The following is a 15,690-nucleotide window of genomic DNA, read 5'->3' on the forward strand; positions in this document are numbered from 1 at the left end:
AGGGGCCTCAGAGGAGTGTCACTTGCATATTCTGAGTGACATAACGCACCTGCTATTTTTTTTTTGTGTGTGTGTGTGTGTAGCCTCATTTGAGTGACACTTCTCTGACATTCAAATTATTTGAAAAATTTTAGATTGCTGAAAATAACAAAAACTTTCACTCCTTTGGAGTGGTTGAATTTGTATGTCTTAAAGGGATTCTTTTTAAAGTAAATCTTAGGTTCTATCTGAACTCAGAATGTATAAGTATTTTTTTTAAAAAAAAATATGTTTTAGTTGTAGATGGATATAATACCTTTATTTTATTTATTGCTTTTTATGTGGTGCTGAGGATTGAACCCAGTGCCTCACTCGTGCTAGGCAAGCACTCTACCACCGAGTTACAGCCCCAGGCCCCAGAGTGTATAAGTTTAACATAAACATGACTTAGTTTACATTTGTCTGTCCACATATGCATGAAAGCAGCTGGGAAAAATATTGGACTAGCAGTAGGAAGAACAGAATCCAAGTTTTTGTGTGACTTATGCATATAGATATGTCATTTTGGACAATGCATTGCCTTTAGCTTAAGCTTGTGTGTGTCTCTCTGTGTGTGTGTGTGTGTGTGTGTGTGTGTGTGTGTGTGGTTGTGTGTGTGTGTTTCATGATGCTGGGGATTGAACCCAGGGCCTTGTGCATGCAAGGCAAGCACTGTACCAACTGAGCTATATCCCAGCCCTTAAGCTTTTTTTAAAAAAATGTGTTAATGATATAATAAATCTCTCAGATCAGATTATGAGAATTTATATTCTGAAGTTAAAAAATTGAAGTAAGAGGGAAATTATGAACTCTATAAATACCTACACAATCGAAGTGTTCACTTAGACACACATCTGAATATCTATTTCTACATAGCAAAAGGTAATGACTTTTAAAATTACTTACCATAGAGATGCTTTATATAAAATAAACAAATCCATTTGAAGATAAGAGATTATATCAGGCATTGGGGATTTAGCTATTTCCTTTATTGGAGAAACAAGAAAAAAAATGCTCTAGGTAAATACCACACGAGTTCATGAAAGGATCCTCCCATTTAAAAGCTCTGGGCTGCTGAAAAGCTGCTTAATGAACTACTCAGTTCTTGATGAACCTACTCATGCCTCCATGAGTCTCCTAAAGGTACATGCAGAATATATAAAGGCATGAAGTTTATCCTATTCATTAATAGTTTTGGAGGAAAAATAATAGGATGCATGTGTTATGTTTTCTAAAATAACCAGGTCATTGCTTATGGGGAGATGGTGCAACTGGTCTTTTCCTTTCTCCTCAGACCCTTAACTCCAACCTCTCCACTCAAGGAACAGTGGCTAGAAGCAGGAGCTGATTAAAAGTGACAAACCTATTTGGGGCTTCTCAGTAAATTAGATTAATATACAATATATATGAAGAATGCCACAAAAGATTACAGTTGTCACTTACATACTGTTCCCTGTATTCAAACAGAGGGAATTTAATTTCTTTTTAACTAAGTCCCCACCACCCCACAGAACTGTTAATTTTATCTGAAAAGCTCTTTGATTAGTTCTGTACAGAGAAAAGTAAGCTTAAAAAAATATTCAAGTCAGTGGTTCCATCCTTGAATTATCAAGAAATTTTAGCCCAGTCATACCTGCAATTATTCTTGACTTTGTTGTTAATGAATTTGAGTTGTTTTGATTTTGGTATTTAGTCCAAGCACAGAGCATATTTTATGAGAATTTAAATGTTTATTTAATTAGTCTTGAGATTCTTTTGGCATTTTATTAAATTATGTAGTTTGTGTATAGTGTATTTTCCCTTTGTTTTGTCTTTGACATTTAGTTAAAATGTGCCTTTTCACAGACTAAATTCCTTTCATTGTACATTTGATTAAATGTGATTATTCTTTTTTTAATTGATTTTATTTTTTAAATACATGACAGCAGAATGCATTACAATTCTTATTACACATATAGAGCACAATTTTTCATATCTCTGTATATAAAGTATGTTCGTACCAATTTGTGGCTTCATACATGTACTTTGGATAATGATGTCCATCACATTCCACCATCATTGCTATACCTTTCCCTCCCACTCCTATGCCCTATCTAGAGTTCATCTATTCCTCCCATGCTCCTCCTCCCTACCCCACTATGAGTCAGTCACTTTATATCAGAGAAAACATTTGGCATTTGTTTTTTGGGGGGATAGGCTAACTTCACTTAGCATTACTGATAGTTTTATTAACAAATTTTTGCATTGTCTTTACTTTCTTATTCTCTGATGAAATGAGTAATTACACTGCAACCATGAACATGCGCCACTGTGTGATTAACACTGAAAATAGGCATTTGAATTTTTTTTTCTATTTTTAATTATTTTATGGCTATGAAGGTAACATTTCATTTGAAAAGCCTTGAATACACCTGTGACCTCGACTCTCTCTGGTGAATCCCTTGACCTGATTTGCCTCTGATATCACTTTGTTATTTACCCTCAGGCATGTTGTGATTGTCACCCTCCTTCCTTCCAGAAGTATATGGAGGAATGTAGCTCAGTGGTAAAAGCCATGCTTAGTATGTGCAAGGCTCTGGTTTCAGACCTCAGCACCACCACCAACAAAAAAATGTGTATGGATGAAGTTGAAGTTTCGGAATCAGTCTGTCAGAATTTGAACTCTGCTCTCATCCCTTCTTAGAATTAAAGTTTGATATGATACTTAATGTCTCTATGACTTACCTTCTTCCACCCTAAAACTGGATTATTTTACACTCTCTATTTATATTTGCATTTAACTTTGTTTTTATGTGAAACCTCAAATTGTATCAGAGTAAAGTTAGCTTTATTTACCAATGTCATTTATGGCAGTGATAATGATAATGATGGTTGGTAACTAACAGTCAGTTTGGAAATGAGATCACAGTGTTTTAAATTCTGATGAGGCACCATAATCTCATGACTGGTTAAATTTATCTATTAATTCATTAAATAAGTAATTTTTCAAAGAATTACCAAAAATTAGACACTTTATTTGGTGTTTTAGTACACTAAAAACTTGTTTTTAAACAGCTTCTGTGAGAAAAGCATAAATAATTTTCACATTCTTCCTGAAGAAATGGCAATTTTGTTGTTGTTGTTTTTTTTAACAATGATCATTGAAAATTGGGCTCCATATATAGCTTTGCTCTCTTCTTTATGTCTTGTGGAGAGGTGTTGAATTAAAAGAAGAGAAAAAGGCATGGAATATTCCTTCTTGCTAATTAAAGGAATGTGTGATCTTTCTGAAATAGGACTATAAAGCATGCCAATTTACAATTAAAAATTTGCAATAATATGCATATAGCATATAGCATCACTCCAAAATAATGTACTTTGAAAGTCAGTAGTGGGGCAGACCTTTGGACAACATGAACAATCTTGAAGAGATACTGATTTTCAAAGGAAGATCTTCATAGCCTGGGATCCTACCAGCTTAGCAGTTGGATAGAAGTAATGGTGACTTGATCTTGTCTGTCTTGTTGAACATCACCTTCAGCACTTCCTTTCTGAAACAACAAACAAAAACAACAAAAAGGAACTCATCAACTCATCAAGTCAATTGGTCAAAAGGAAAACACAAATTTCCTTCCCAAGAGATGGACAGTTTCCTTCTCTCAGAAAACTTTGCTATTTTTCATTGCAAGGCATCTCTGATTTTATTTTTGAATGAAAGCTATATTAATAAATATTATATTTATTGTATCACATATATATTCAACATATATATATATATATATATATATATATATATACACACATACATACATACATTTCTATGTGTATGTATGCATAGGAACTTGTTTGTGAAAAAAATTTATATTAAGATGTCTAGAGACTACATAGGCCATGGTGATGAATAGGATATCAATTGCTTATTATTGCCAGCTAGAAAATAAACTTTTGTTCCAGTGTTTATTTTAAGAAACAGCCAGTCCTGCAATTATCTTTCAAAAGCTGCTAGAGACATGCCTAAAAAGTACAATTACATTTTTAGCACATAAAACAAAAACAAAAAAACCCTAGAAGTATATTTCAACTTTATTTGCATATGTAACCTTGGGGAAAGAAAGAAAATGTTGCACCATAATACCTTATAAGAAGATGTTTCCTAAATTTTCTAGCCAATTTCTAATCATGTTGCCACGTCACAAAGTTTGCAAGAAAACCCAGGCCACTCAACCAGCTATATGAAGAAAACAAACAGATCCTAAGGTAGATTTTGCTTAAATCAGAGCATTTTTTTAAAGGAAATATGTTCCAAAATTGGCTTAATAAACCCACACATGAGTGCCAGAGCAAGTCCATCTAACTAGATGGACAGCATTTATTTTCACTTTTGTAGGTAGCCTTAACCTTGCCATCTTGGAGAGCCCAATGGATTGCTGGTAGACCCCATTGCTGGTACGTTCTGGGGGCTGGCTACTCTTCCCTTCACTCCTGCCAGGGTCTCTGAAGTTTAGAGCAATCTTGACCTGATCTGAACATGACATTTCTGGTCATGTTCAAGCCCCAGAAGAGTAATCAAGCCACAGAGAGCCAGCACTTCCAGAATCGAAAATAGAAACTTCTAGGCTGTACGGATAGTTTTGGACCACACAAGATTTCAAATACCTGGGATCTCACATTTGTGCATTTGCAAATAGCCTACATTCAGATGACACAAAGTATATACACACATACAAACATTTAAAATTAGGATACCAGTAATGCCTTGTAAGGCTAAAAGTTGTCTTTTGTGTAAACATGAATAGGATTATTTGGAAATTTTAGATCCAAATCACTCCTCTTGCAGATAAATTCTGTGAGGCTGCAGATCTTATTGCATTCTTATCTTCTTTATATCTTTTTCTCTTTTTTAGTGAAATAAAAAAAATGTTCAAAGCACAGAGCACATTTTCCTATATACCATTTTATCTTTAATATAGGACAATGCTATTTCCGTTATACCTTTTATCTATAATCATAAAATCTCTCTGTTAGGTACTAGTAAAAAGTACTGAATTACTTGTTGTTTTCATAGTTTTATATCTATTTTTTTGTGAGAAATAAATTTTATTACAGGTTTCATCACAAATTGTTCCCAATACTTCATATTCCATTTTTACATATTACTTTTGCAAGAGAGTTCCTCCTTCTTTCATTGGTTCCTTCATTCCTCTCCTCTGTCCTTTATTATCATTATAAGTAGAGAACAATTATGGATTTTAATCATCATATAAATTTTCTCCACATTTAAGCTTTGGGCTTTGTATTAAAGATTCTATATCCAATAAACAAACAAAGATTCTGCTTCGGAAAATGCCTTGCTATATATTATGAATGCAACTACTGAATTCTCCTTTCTTATCTATATTTAAAATCTTGAAGGCTTTACAAATAAGCCATTAGCTCAAAAGCTGAGTATTGTATATCACATAAGATTGACAGATATTTCACTTCTGTGATATATCAAATCATACATTTAATCCTTTGCTAGATAATCTTACCCTGGAATTTTCCATATCTATAACCTGGGCACACACTCCTGCAAACTTTGAACAACTACACTTTCTAATATTTCTGTTCTTTGGTGTAATAACAGATATTCAACCTCAATTCTAGAGATCAGGTTGTCTCCTTGATTGCAGGGATGCCATAGCACATTTGCTTTTTAAGAGCAAGGCTGCACATTAGAAAAATCGAAGTGGTTGATTTAGCTTCCTGTGTTTTTTTTTCCCCCGGAAATGTCAGTCTGCATTGGGTTCATCAGGAGTTTTCTTCTATTGAAGTCTCTGAAAAGTAAGTGCACTTCAAAATTCTTTTGTCTTTTCATGTCACCCGTGTACAAAACCAAGAGCCCTTTCTAAGCTCTTATCTTAGACATTATGAACCCATGAATTAAAGCCCCAAATCTTCAAGTTCATCATCAGGCATCCATGGGGAATTTCTGAACACAACTTAACTGTTTTCCTTCAGTGGTCATGGGACTGTACACCTAAGTCTGGACTTGACCTTGTGCTTTCTGATGTCAGCTGTACTTTTTGCCAGTTCCTTCATTTAGAATGGTAGGAGAACTTGTTTTCTCTCACTTCTTTTCAAAACTCACAGAATTTATAGCAGCTATTCTTTCTGGTGGGGGTTTTGGGGGGTGGTGGGAGGCACTGGGGATTGAACCCAGAAGAGTTTGACTACTGAACAATATCTCCAGCTCTTTTTGAGACAGGACCTCATTAACTTACTGAGGTTGGTTTTGAACTTGAGATCCTCTTGCCTCAATCTCTGAGTAGCTGGTATTACGGGTGTGTACCACCACACCCGGCAAGCTGTTATAAGATGTGAATGGTTGGCATTAATTAGTTTATAATAAGGGAACTTCAGAAAGCAAACACCATTTTCCTTAATTCCACTTTTTCAAGATTGAAAAACTGGTTGGAAAGTTTGCATAGAGGAGAGCTCATCAGGCAGATGACATTCACTGGTAATGCTTTTTAATTTTGAATGTAACTACCTCCTTCATTGTCCCTTTAAGCAAGAATGTATTAATTTAAAAAATACATAAAGTCAGGTATAGGGCAGGGAGGGAATGAAATCTTTTTGTTCAATCATCTGTTTCAGACAGAGTGGGCATATGTTTACAATTCTGACATTGAAGGCATCAGGTGGACCAATTTCAATCTATAGCCTTTTAACCACATATTTTCTGTAAGTAACTATCCAAACAGGGCATCTGAGGTCCAATCAGCATGGCCACAGATGACTTCAGAGCCCAAGGACTGCCCAACACAAGGAGATGTATACTAGGTCAGATGTTTTCAGTAGGAAATTATCTTCTGGCCAAATCATGGGCATACTAGAAAAACATAGATTCTTCTCCAAATGTGTTTTGAGGTTGTTGAAATGCTTTTCTTTTTGTTCTCTGAGTAAACTGGGGTAGACTTGAGTTCCTGTTCTGTGTGAAGCAGCATACACGTACCCTGCTGTCCAGGGAACTTAATCTAGTGCTGACATGCATCATCTGGAAGATTCCTTTAGAATGCTTATATGAAACTTGACCCAAACCCTCCATATTTAGAAATAAAAGCTTTAGAGACAGTCTTCTGCGTATTTGGTTTGTGTTTTATTCTACTAGAGTCTCTGTAAGTCTTCTCTCCAAAGGTGCATGGCTCCTTTCACTTCCCAGCTGCTTTCCTTGACTTCCAGGAAAGGAGGCATCCAATGGGATACTTATGCCACCCTTCCTTAAACACCTGGGGTCCTCAACTAGACCCTTTCTCCATTTGCACCCTTTCTGAGTTCTGAGGTAGATGTGTTGTTACTCACTTGTATCTACCTTTTTTTTTTTTTTTCTTTTATCAACCAGGGATTAAACCCAGAGGTGCTTAACCACCGAGCAACATCCCAGCCCGCTGTCTCGCTAAATTGCCTAGGGACTTGCTGAACTGCTGAGGCTGGCTTTCAACTTGCAATTCTCCTGCCTCAGCCTCCAGAGGTGTGGGATTATGGGCGTGCACCACCACACCCAATTGAATAGTTTTATAGAAGTTTAATTGTGAGGAAAACTCCATCACATCGTTGCTTACCCCCAGAATAATAAATAAATAGGCCAAGGTTGAATGCATCCATTTCTAGTTCAAGAGCATGTCCTTACAGGAAGTCTGAGGGAGAGGAAGATTCCTTCATTGGACACTTACGTTATTGTCTAGCAAATATGTTGATCTCAGCACAGGGGCTTCTTGGTTTTCATGGCTGGGCCTGCAGTGTGCAGAAAAAGGAAAAACACCTGAGAGGAGGAAAACTCCGGTGGTTAAGAAGGCAGAGCAGATCACTGTGATGCGCTTGTGTAAGAGGTGTGATGCGCATGTGCAATCCCCCGTGGTGCCATATGAACACCTCTGCACCCTTGCGTGCTTTGTCCTGAGGGGAGGGGTGACCCACAGGTGGGGGTCCTTTGAGAAAGAGCACTCAGAGAAAGTTCATGAAGCAATTGACAAGAGCACGACTGGGAAAGAAGAAGTGCTGCCTAGAGGAAATGCTTTCACCCAGAGGTATGAACAGGGCCCAGATGTCTGGGCAGTTTAATTATAATCCACCATGCCGTCAGTCAATACCGTCTCACTCTTGCAAGTTCCTTCAGGCTTGGGGAACTTCCATTCTGGGGTTCAGTGCCTTCCTTTTATCCTTAATGATAATATCTTTTCCATTGCCCCTGTTTTCTGTTAGTTCTACTCATTAGCTTTCTTTAGATGGCTTTTAAAAATTAACCACCAAGAAAACTTTGAGGAATCTTAAGTCTAACCTTGGCAGTGACATACATTGTTTGCATTATTTGCTCTCATCCTCTGGATTGCTTTGCCCTCAAGTACCTTCATGTGTTGACTTCTGTTGTCAGTTTGTTAGCTCCTTCAGCTGCAAGCACACTCTCTTTCCTTGATCGGTTCCTAGTTAGGGACACAAAATATTCTACAGAGTAGGTGCCCATTAAATAGGCTTCAGCTCTTATTTATAGGTTTTGTTTTATTTTTTTGGTACTGGGAATTGAACCCAAAGGGGCTTAACCCCTGAGCCACATCCCCAGTCCTTTTTATTTTATTTTTAAATTTTAAGACAGGGTCTCACTAAGTTGTTCAGGGCCTCCCCAATTTGCCAAGGCTGACGTCACTCCTGCAGTCTTTCCGCCTCAGCCTCCCAAGTCACTGGGATTACAAGTGTGTGCCACAAGCCTGGCTTCAGCTCTCTTTTCAATGGCTAGGCCCAACCTCACGGAGCTTAGTCAGACCATTTTGAGATCCATGCAAACAGAGCATGTCATGATTTTGCCATTGGGTCAGTTTGGGTGGCTATTGGTTAAATTTAAGGGAAATTTTAATCCTTGCCACGTGGGTTAATAAGTCTCAGAGTGATCAGATGTCTGGCTTTTAGATGCAGGAAGCAAAAGCATAGTGAAGTCACCCAGCCATCACTGACTGGTGTCCAGATACAGTGTGGCTCCTCCTTTCATTCACTTAGCCAAGAAATCCTACTGTGTACCAGGCACAGTTCTCAGTGATTAACACAGAATTAGACAAAACAGGCAGAAAATCCACATGATTGTGTAGCTTACATAATAGTAGGGAGAGAGTGTTTTTCACTACTTAAAATTTGTTACTTTGTTAAAGAGTGACTCATCTGCCTTGCTGAGCCCTAAGGGGATCCAGTGATTGAAGGAGCCATCAGCCAGCTGACTTAACACTCAAGAGACCAGGGCAAGCAGGCAGCTTTTTGCATTCCTCACCATAGGCTAGTGACAAATAAATGTAGTTGATGTGGGGATAAAACGTAATAACTATGTAAAGCATTCGGTCCAAAATTTCCCATGTAGTAAGCGCTCAATAAAAGGTGGTTGTTGCTTTATTAGTGTGGTTGCTGAATTTTGTAGAAAGAGCTTCCTATCTAAATGTTAACACAAAATTATAGCCTCGAGCTACCGGATGTAACTAGAAGCTCTGAGTTTCTCTGGCATTCCACTTGCTCTGCTTGGGATGGCAGCAGACATCCATTTCTGTTAACCATGCTCTGCCCTCACTCTCCATCCCTTTGGGGAGTAGAGCACACCTCCTACATCATCCTTCTCCAATCACAGATCCCTCCACCTCCATTTTGCTTTTTTATTTTGGGGAAGTACCCTTCCACATCTTTGGTCCTTGGGAAAAATCCTTTAATTATTTTTGCTGTGGAGGAGGAACACAAACAATTCAAACTTCTATGCTGATTCCTTCAGAGTAGGTATAATAATGATGAATTTGTTAATAGTCATTCTGACAAGGCAACTGGAAGACATGACACATGCCTTTATGGTACCCAAAACAGATAGGTATCAGGATATACATAGGATGATATAGGGAAAACAGAAACCTCATGGGAAACCTCAGATTTCCCCTAATTTATATATAGGAAAAAAATGACATTCATGGCCATTTCAAAAGTCCCAATAAAATAGCAATTCATCAGTTTTTCTTGACTTTTATTCATTTTATCTAAATGCCTGTTCCTTTCTTCTTTTCTATGAAGAAGGTTTTAATAACTCAAACACTTAGCTCCCACTCTGGCTCCTATGACTGCATCACATTTGCTAAGTTTCATTGTTTTGAAATGACAGATGCCTTTTTTACTTCTTGTAGGAATGAAGGAGAAAAGAGTTCCTGTCAGACATCCTGATTATTTTTAAAATTAATATTTCTCCTCCCTCTTAAAAATGCCTCTCCCCTTTGTGATGAATTTTATATTTTTGAACCCTTTAAACCAGAATGGAAGACATGAAATTTTGTGATTAATCTTTGTTCTATCCCAAGATATAGCCAATGTAAAGAATTGAAAAAACAAATGGATTATTTCCTTGGCATCCAGATTAAAAAAAAAAAAAAACTTTAAAAATTGCATTGAAATGAATTGAACTGAACTTAAAATGCAAAAGTTTCTAGGGTCTACAAATCCAGCAAGAATATCATTTCAGGGAATCATTGCCTCTTCCCGTCTCTACAATTGTGCTGCTTGGTGTCAGAGATAACAGATCAGTGAAATTGAGAGAAATAATCCAGAGTAAGGGTATAACTTGATGGCATTCCTGTAAGATCTAACTATTAAAGGACGTTTTTGTTTTAGCAAAGTCATATGGCATTGTCTACAAGATCCCAGCTGCATTTGTAAATTCTTGGGAAATGTGGTTTAGTTACAATTAGGAAGACAAGGGCTATTGTTTACCTCCAAGGTCCTTCTTCTTTTTTTTTTTTTTTCCTTAAAGATTAGGGAGATGCTCATTTCTCAGCATTACATGTGATCTGTCACCAATATAGAGTCTAATGAATTATTTCATATTAAAAACTGAACATGGCTTTCTACAAAACCTGAGCATGTTCTATCTGGGAATCATGTAGCTATGTAGTTTTCTGTGTGGCCTCTGGACAGATAGGCACTATGAGCTCTGGGTGTGGAAAGAGGAAGTTGGGCAGATAGCAGACATTTTTAGGGCATTTTGACAGCTATGGTGTGTGGGTTTTCAGGATTTTCAGAGACGGACAGAGCAAATGTCTGCAGGCCCAAATATGTCCATGAAATTTTGGGGATAAAAATAGGGAAGAAACACACGTGCTATTATTAAAAGATGTGCTCATATCTGTTTCTGTTCCGTATTTGTGAGCTGATTCTCAGGAAAAGAAGATAGTGATCCAGTGAAAATAAATGTGTGGATCTCTCTTGCAACACCTTGAAAATTAATTGTTTCTAGTAGGTAAATATGGTCTAGATTACTAGTCGAGGCATCATTAAAGGATAAGAATTTGTGAAAAGAGCTCTGACCTTCAATCAAAATGATTTTGTTTTTGACCCAGATCTGCCACTATAGGGTGGTGGATCTTGTCCAAATCACTGTATTTGATGTCAGCTACAAAGGTTCTTTGTACCTTTGTGGTTCTGTGTGTACTTTCACTCTTTTTTTAAAGCTCATACCTGGTCAGAGGTTGATGACAATACCCCACATTTGGATAGATCATTGCTGGACCCTTAATAGAGTGAGGATGGAAATGTAAAGTAGTGTTAGAATGCATGGATTATGGAAGTTGAGGCCATTTGAAAATCCTTGGACAAGTACCAGTGGTTATTCAGTCAAACTAAAATCAGCATCAGCCTCAGTGCAGTCAGAGATAGTTGGGACTTACTTTATAACATGGCATTAGGAGACCATTGACCCCAGTCTCTGTGTCTTTGACTTTGGTCATATTTTTTTTTTTTTGTTTGCAATAAAAAATATACCAAAAGATGGGCAAGTCATTCATATGCTACCAATCAGGTGCTCCATTCCATCTAGCTGTCTTGCCCAGATTAATGATAGCCTTATATTTGCACTGCCTTCAACTATGTCAAGAGTAGGCTATGGACAAACAATGTATAGAGTTGATAGTGTTTATTACCCTCTTTTGGTGAGGCATATTGGCCCCACGTGCATTGACTCCAATTGAGGTATAAATGTTCTCTGAACATCTTATTTCCCCTACCTAATCTCTTTCATCTTATGGGGTCCACATCATATGGATAATTAGCAAAGCTTATTTATCAAAGACAAGGCTGCTAAGAAGATGATACAACTTTTTGGGTACCTGTACAGTCAAGTGCTAACCAGGGCATAGAACTAGTTTGTATAGTGTATGTGTCATCCATATATCAGAGGAAATTTTGTAAAGCAGAATATCACTTTTCCCTCTTGTACTATCATTTGTTGGCCTTGATCTTTTGGAGCATATATTGATTTGTTTATTTTTTATTCATGTCATATTTGGAAGAAAGAAAAAAAATTTCAAAGGGAGATTGTGTTATTTGACCTGAATATCATGTCTTACTGTAGAATATCTTTGTACTTGTTACAAGAATGAAGAAATGAAACACTGGCACATGACCTTTTTGCTTTAGATGTTTTCATTGACATTAGACTTGTTTAGTTTTGAAGCATTCATATTACCATGAAACTGCTGTTTTGTACAAAGCTTTGGCATTCATTCTTGTCATTGTTGTAATCCAGCTAAATATTGACCTATGTGATTTTTCTATTCAAGTTTCTTACAATGAAAGAAAAAAAAGTGAAATTCTACATATGAGCTACTTCATGTTTTTAAACTGCCCAATTCTTTGACTAAGCTTAAACAAGAATATTTATGTAATATATTTAAGTCCCCTAAAATCTTATGTTAACATTCCTTTTTTTTTTTTTTTTTGAGTACTGGGGACAGAACTCAAAGCCTTGTGCATGGTAAGTAAGTAAGCACCCTACCACTGAGGTACACGCCCAGCCCAAATTTGTTTTCTTAAATGAAGAATTGATTTTTTATTTTTCTTCTGGGTTCTTCTTCCAAAATGGTGTTCTGATTATTTTATTGTTTGCATGATGACTCAAGAATCTTATGGAATATTTGTGTATTTGTTTGACCAAAAAGAGTTTAATTAAAAGGTACAGCTCATCATTGAGTGTTTCTCATGCATGTATTGAAAGTTAAAGTTTTCTTTAGGAAATTAATTTATGTGAAAATTTCTTCTTAATGTTTTTGGACACCTTACTAAGATATGATCAATGAGTACTCATTGTTGCTTTCATTTCTGAAAGGTTTACATTCCAATATCTTCTCTTTAAATTTAACTTTACAGGTTCAAAATCTTTTTAAAATGTTAGCAGAGTAACTGTTTTGAGAATGGGTACTATTCTGGTTTATACAGTTCTGCAGTGTTTATGTATTTCATGTGAAAAATTGAAAACTGTCTACTGTAACTGTGATATGCAAGTGGTTTTCATTTGTAGAACTGTGACCTGCTAAAAAAGACGAAAATATAATTATAAGAGGAACATTTCAATTGTCCATATAAGTAGATCTGACTGTGTGGTTTTGTTATAAAGTATCTATACTGATCTGGGATGAGATTAGTCATCTCTGGGTTAAGTTTTAATGTAAGTACTGTGTAGAAAGTAACTAATGAATTGACTTTCACAACTTGCAAATAGAATTCAGCCTAAATTTCCGGTTTAGATACACCCTCAGAACTAAATCCCTGCTGGAATTTGAATCAAATCCTGATCTTGCTTTGCCTACGTGGCAGCACACTGATTAACATATGATACATGCACGAAAGTAGGACACAGTTTGTCGGTGGTAAAGACAGAATATTTGGTGCTTTGTACTGGCTCTTCCTCCTCTTTCCCTCTTTATCTTATCCCCACAATCCTAATTGTTGTTATCTTCAATTAAAGCAAGCTAAGGACATAAAAACAGCATAAATATAATATGGAATGGTAATTGTTTTACTCATTGTCTTCATTGTAAATAGTGAGTAGCATTTTTGATCAATTTCCTATGGACCGTTTTTGGCCTCTATCAAATAATAACCCCCAAATTATGGTTAAAATTACATTGCTATTGATAAGAACTACACTAACTTTTATTTTGTGTATTTATTTGTGTGCTATTTCCTCCCCTTTCTATCCTTGCAACTCTAAAAATTAAAATTTGGTCAGAGTATCTATTAACAAAATGTTGCAGAAAAACATATCCATTAAATATAGTTCGGGTCCTTTGTGCAAATGAGAGAACCTGGAACAAATGGAGATTAAATGGCTGTGGAAGGGTGGGGCTAGTTTGGGGAACAGAATGCTGGAGTAGGGCTGGTTTCCTGGCACCGCTTTCTTAGCAAAGAGAACAATTTTAATCAGTTACAAAAATATTTGTGATCCATATGTTCCTCTCTGCTCACTCCCATATGCCCATATTCTCTTTTATCTTGGTAGATGATGACTTTATGATTCAGGCATGCAAGAATAATACCTCGCTGACTTTAGAGCTCAGTGCTATTTCAAAACCCTGTTCTGGTAATTACGCACACATATATACCCAGTCTGTTAGCGCTTGGAGTTAGTTATGTGAATATCAGTTTGTTCTTTCTTTGTGGAGAGAATTATATCTTGCATCCTCCTACTGAAGCTGGAATCATGTATCTAAGGCTCAGATTTCAAACTGCATTGCCCTTCACCTGCTGGATTAAATGCCACTGTACAAATATGACAGTCAGAAAGAGAAGGCAAAGGGGTTGGCGATGACTGTTGATAACTTCATTCGACTTGGGAGAAGGAAAACAGAATCCAAAAAGCATTTGGTAATTCCACTGATTGCTGATGTTTCTTTTAAGAAAAATTAGGTGATGGGTGTGTTAGTTAATAGATCCTGATTTTAAGACATGGTGACTTCTATTTAATATTGAGTGTCAGTTATGGTATTCAGCTGGTCAAAATTGAAACATTTGAATTACTGTTGACTAGCAATCCATTTTGTTCTAACTGCATTTTTGCTTACCTTTCAATAGCTATATGATATCCAAGAACAAAAGATGCATGTTTTAAAGACAAATTACCCATCTTGATAAAGCATAAATAAATCCAGAAATTATTGCCTTTATAAGTGATTGTATTTTCAACAGTTGTTTTCTTCTTGCACAATAATTGGCTTCATAACCCAGAGTGTTGTTAGAGCAGACACAGTGAAATCCTGTGAGGAACCAGCCATGCTTATTTAAACTGGTGGAGGGTGGATGGCAACGGGGGCAGTTAGGGTTTTCACAGACGGGCATAAGATGGAAGAGGTGTGCCTGCTGTTGGCAGTTAGCAGGTGTGTACAAGTAGTTTTACAGCAAGAGGAAAGAGATAGGGCTTGGTTTTGGCAAACATTATTAGGAGCCCATCTCTATGTTTGCATTCAAGCTGTCTTTGCTGTTACTCCTGTAGGAGTTGTGAGCAAAAGAAAGTGCACATTATAGCATGTATTGTTTTCAACAGATTTGGAGTTTGCAAATCTTTGAATCCCTCTGACAGTGTTTCTTCCGCTGTCAAACAGAATGCCCAGCTGGTGGAGCAATCCTAATGGGGAGGGAGGGGTGTGGATAGACTGTTCACCAGGCAAGAGGGATATCAGGAATTCTTCTCGAACTGTAAGTGGAGTAAAAAGAGCTCTCTTAGTCATGCCCATTAGGAAAGTTTTCTTTATTTCCTAACTTTAAGGGAAAAAAAAAAAAAAAACTTTATAGACAATGCTTCATTACATCAGAAACTTTAAATTTGCTTCACTAAAGTAACTTTCACAAAGAGTCACAGAAACAGAATTAAAG

The 15,690-nt window shown here is 36.7% G+C and overlaps 1 protein-coding gene across 7 annotated transcripts in view; it reads left to right on the forward strand.

Annotated features, from left to right (window-relative positions):
- Arpp21 (cAMP regulated phosphoprotein 21) overlaps positions 1-15,690 on the forward strand; it is a 151,002-nt gene that overhangs the window by 26,299 nt on the left and 109,013 nt on the right. The window contains exon 1 of one of the 7 annotated variants that reach the window (XM_076868963.2): positions 14,612-14,685. The exons of the other annotated variants lie outside the window; for them this stretch is intronic. The gene's annotated coding sequence lies outside the window, so the exon portion shown is untranslated. Of the gene's footprint in view, positions 1-14,611; positions 14,686-15,690 lie in introns of those variants that run through there. 7 annotated transcript variants of the gene reach the window in all.

The sequence above is a fragment of the Callospermophilus lateralis genome, chromosome 1 (assembly GCF_048772815.1).
Source record: "Callospermophilus lateralis isolate mCalLat2 chromosome 1, mCalLat2.hap1, whole genome shotgun sequence".
Taxonomy (NCBI): Eukaryota; Metazoa; Chordata; class Mammalia; order Rodentia; family Sciuridae; genus Callospermophilus; species Callospermophilus lateralis.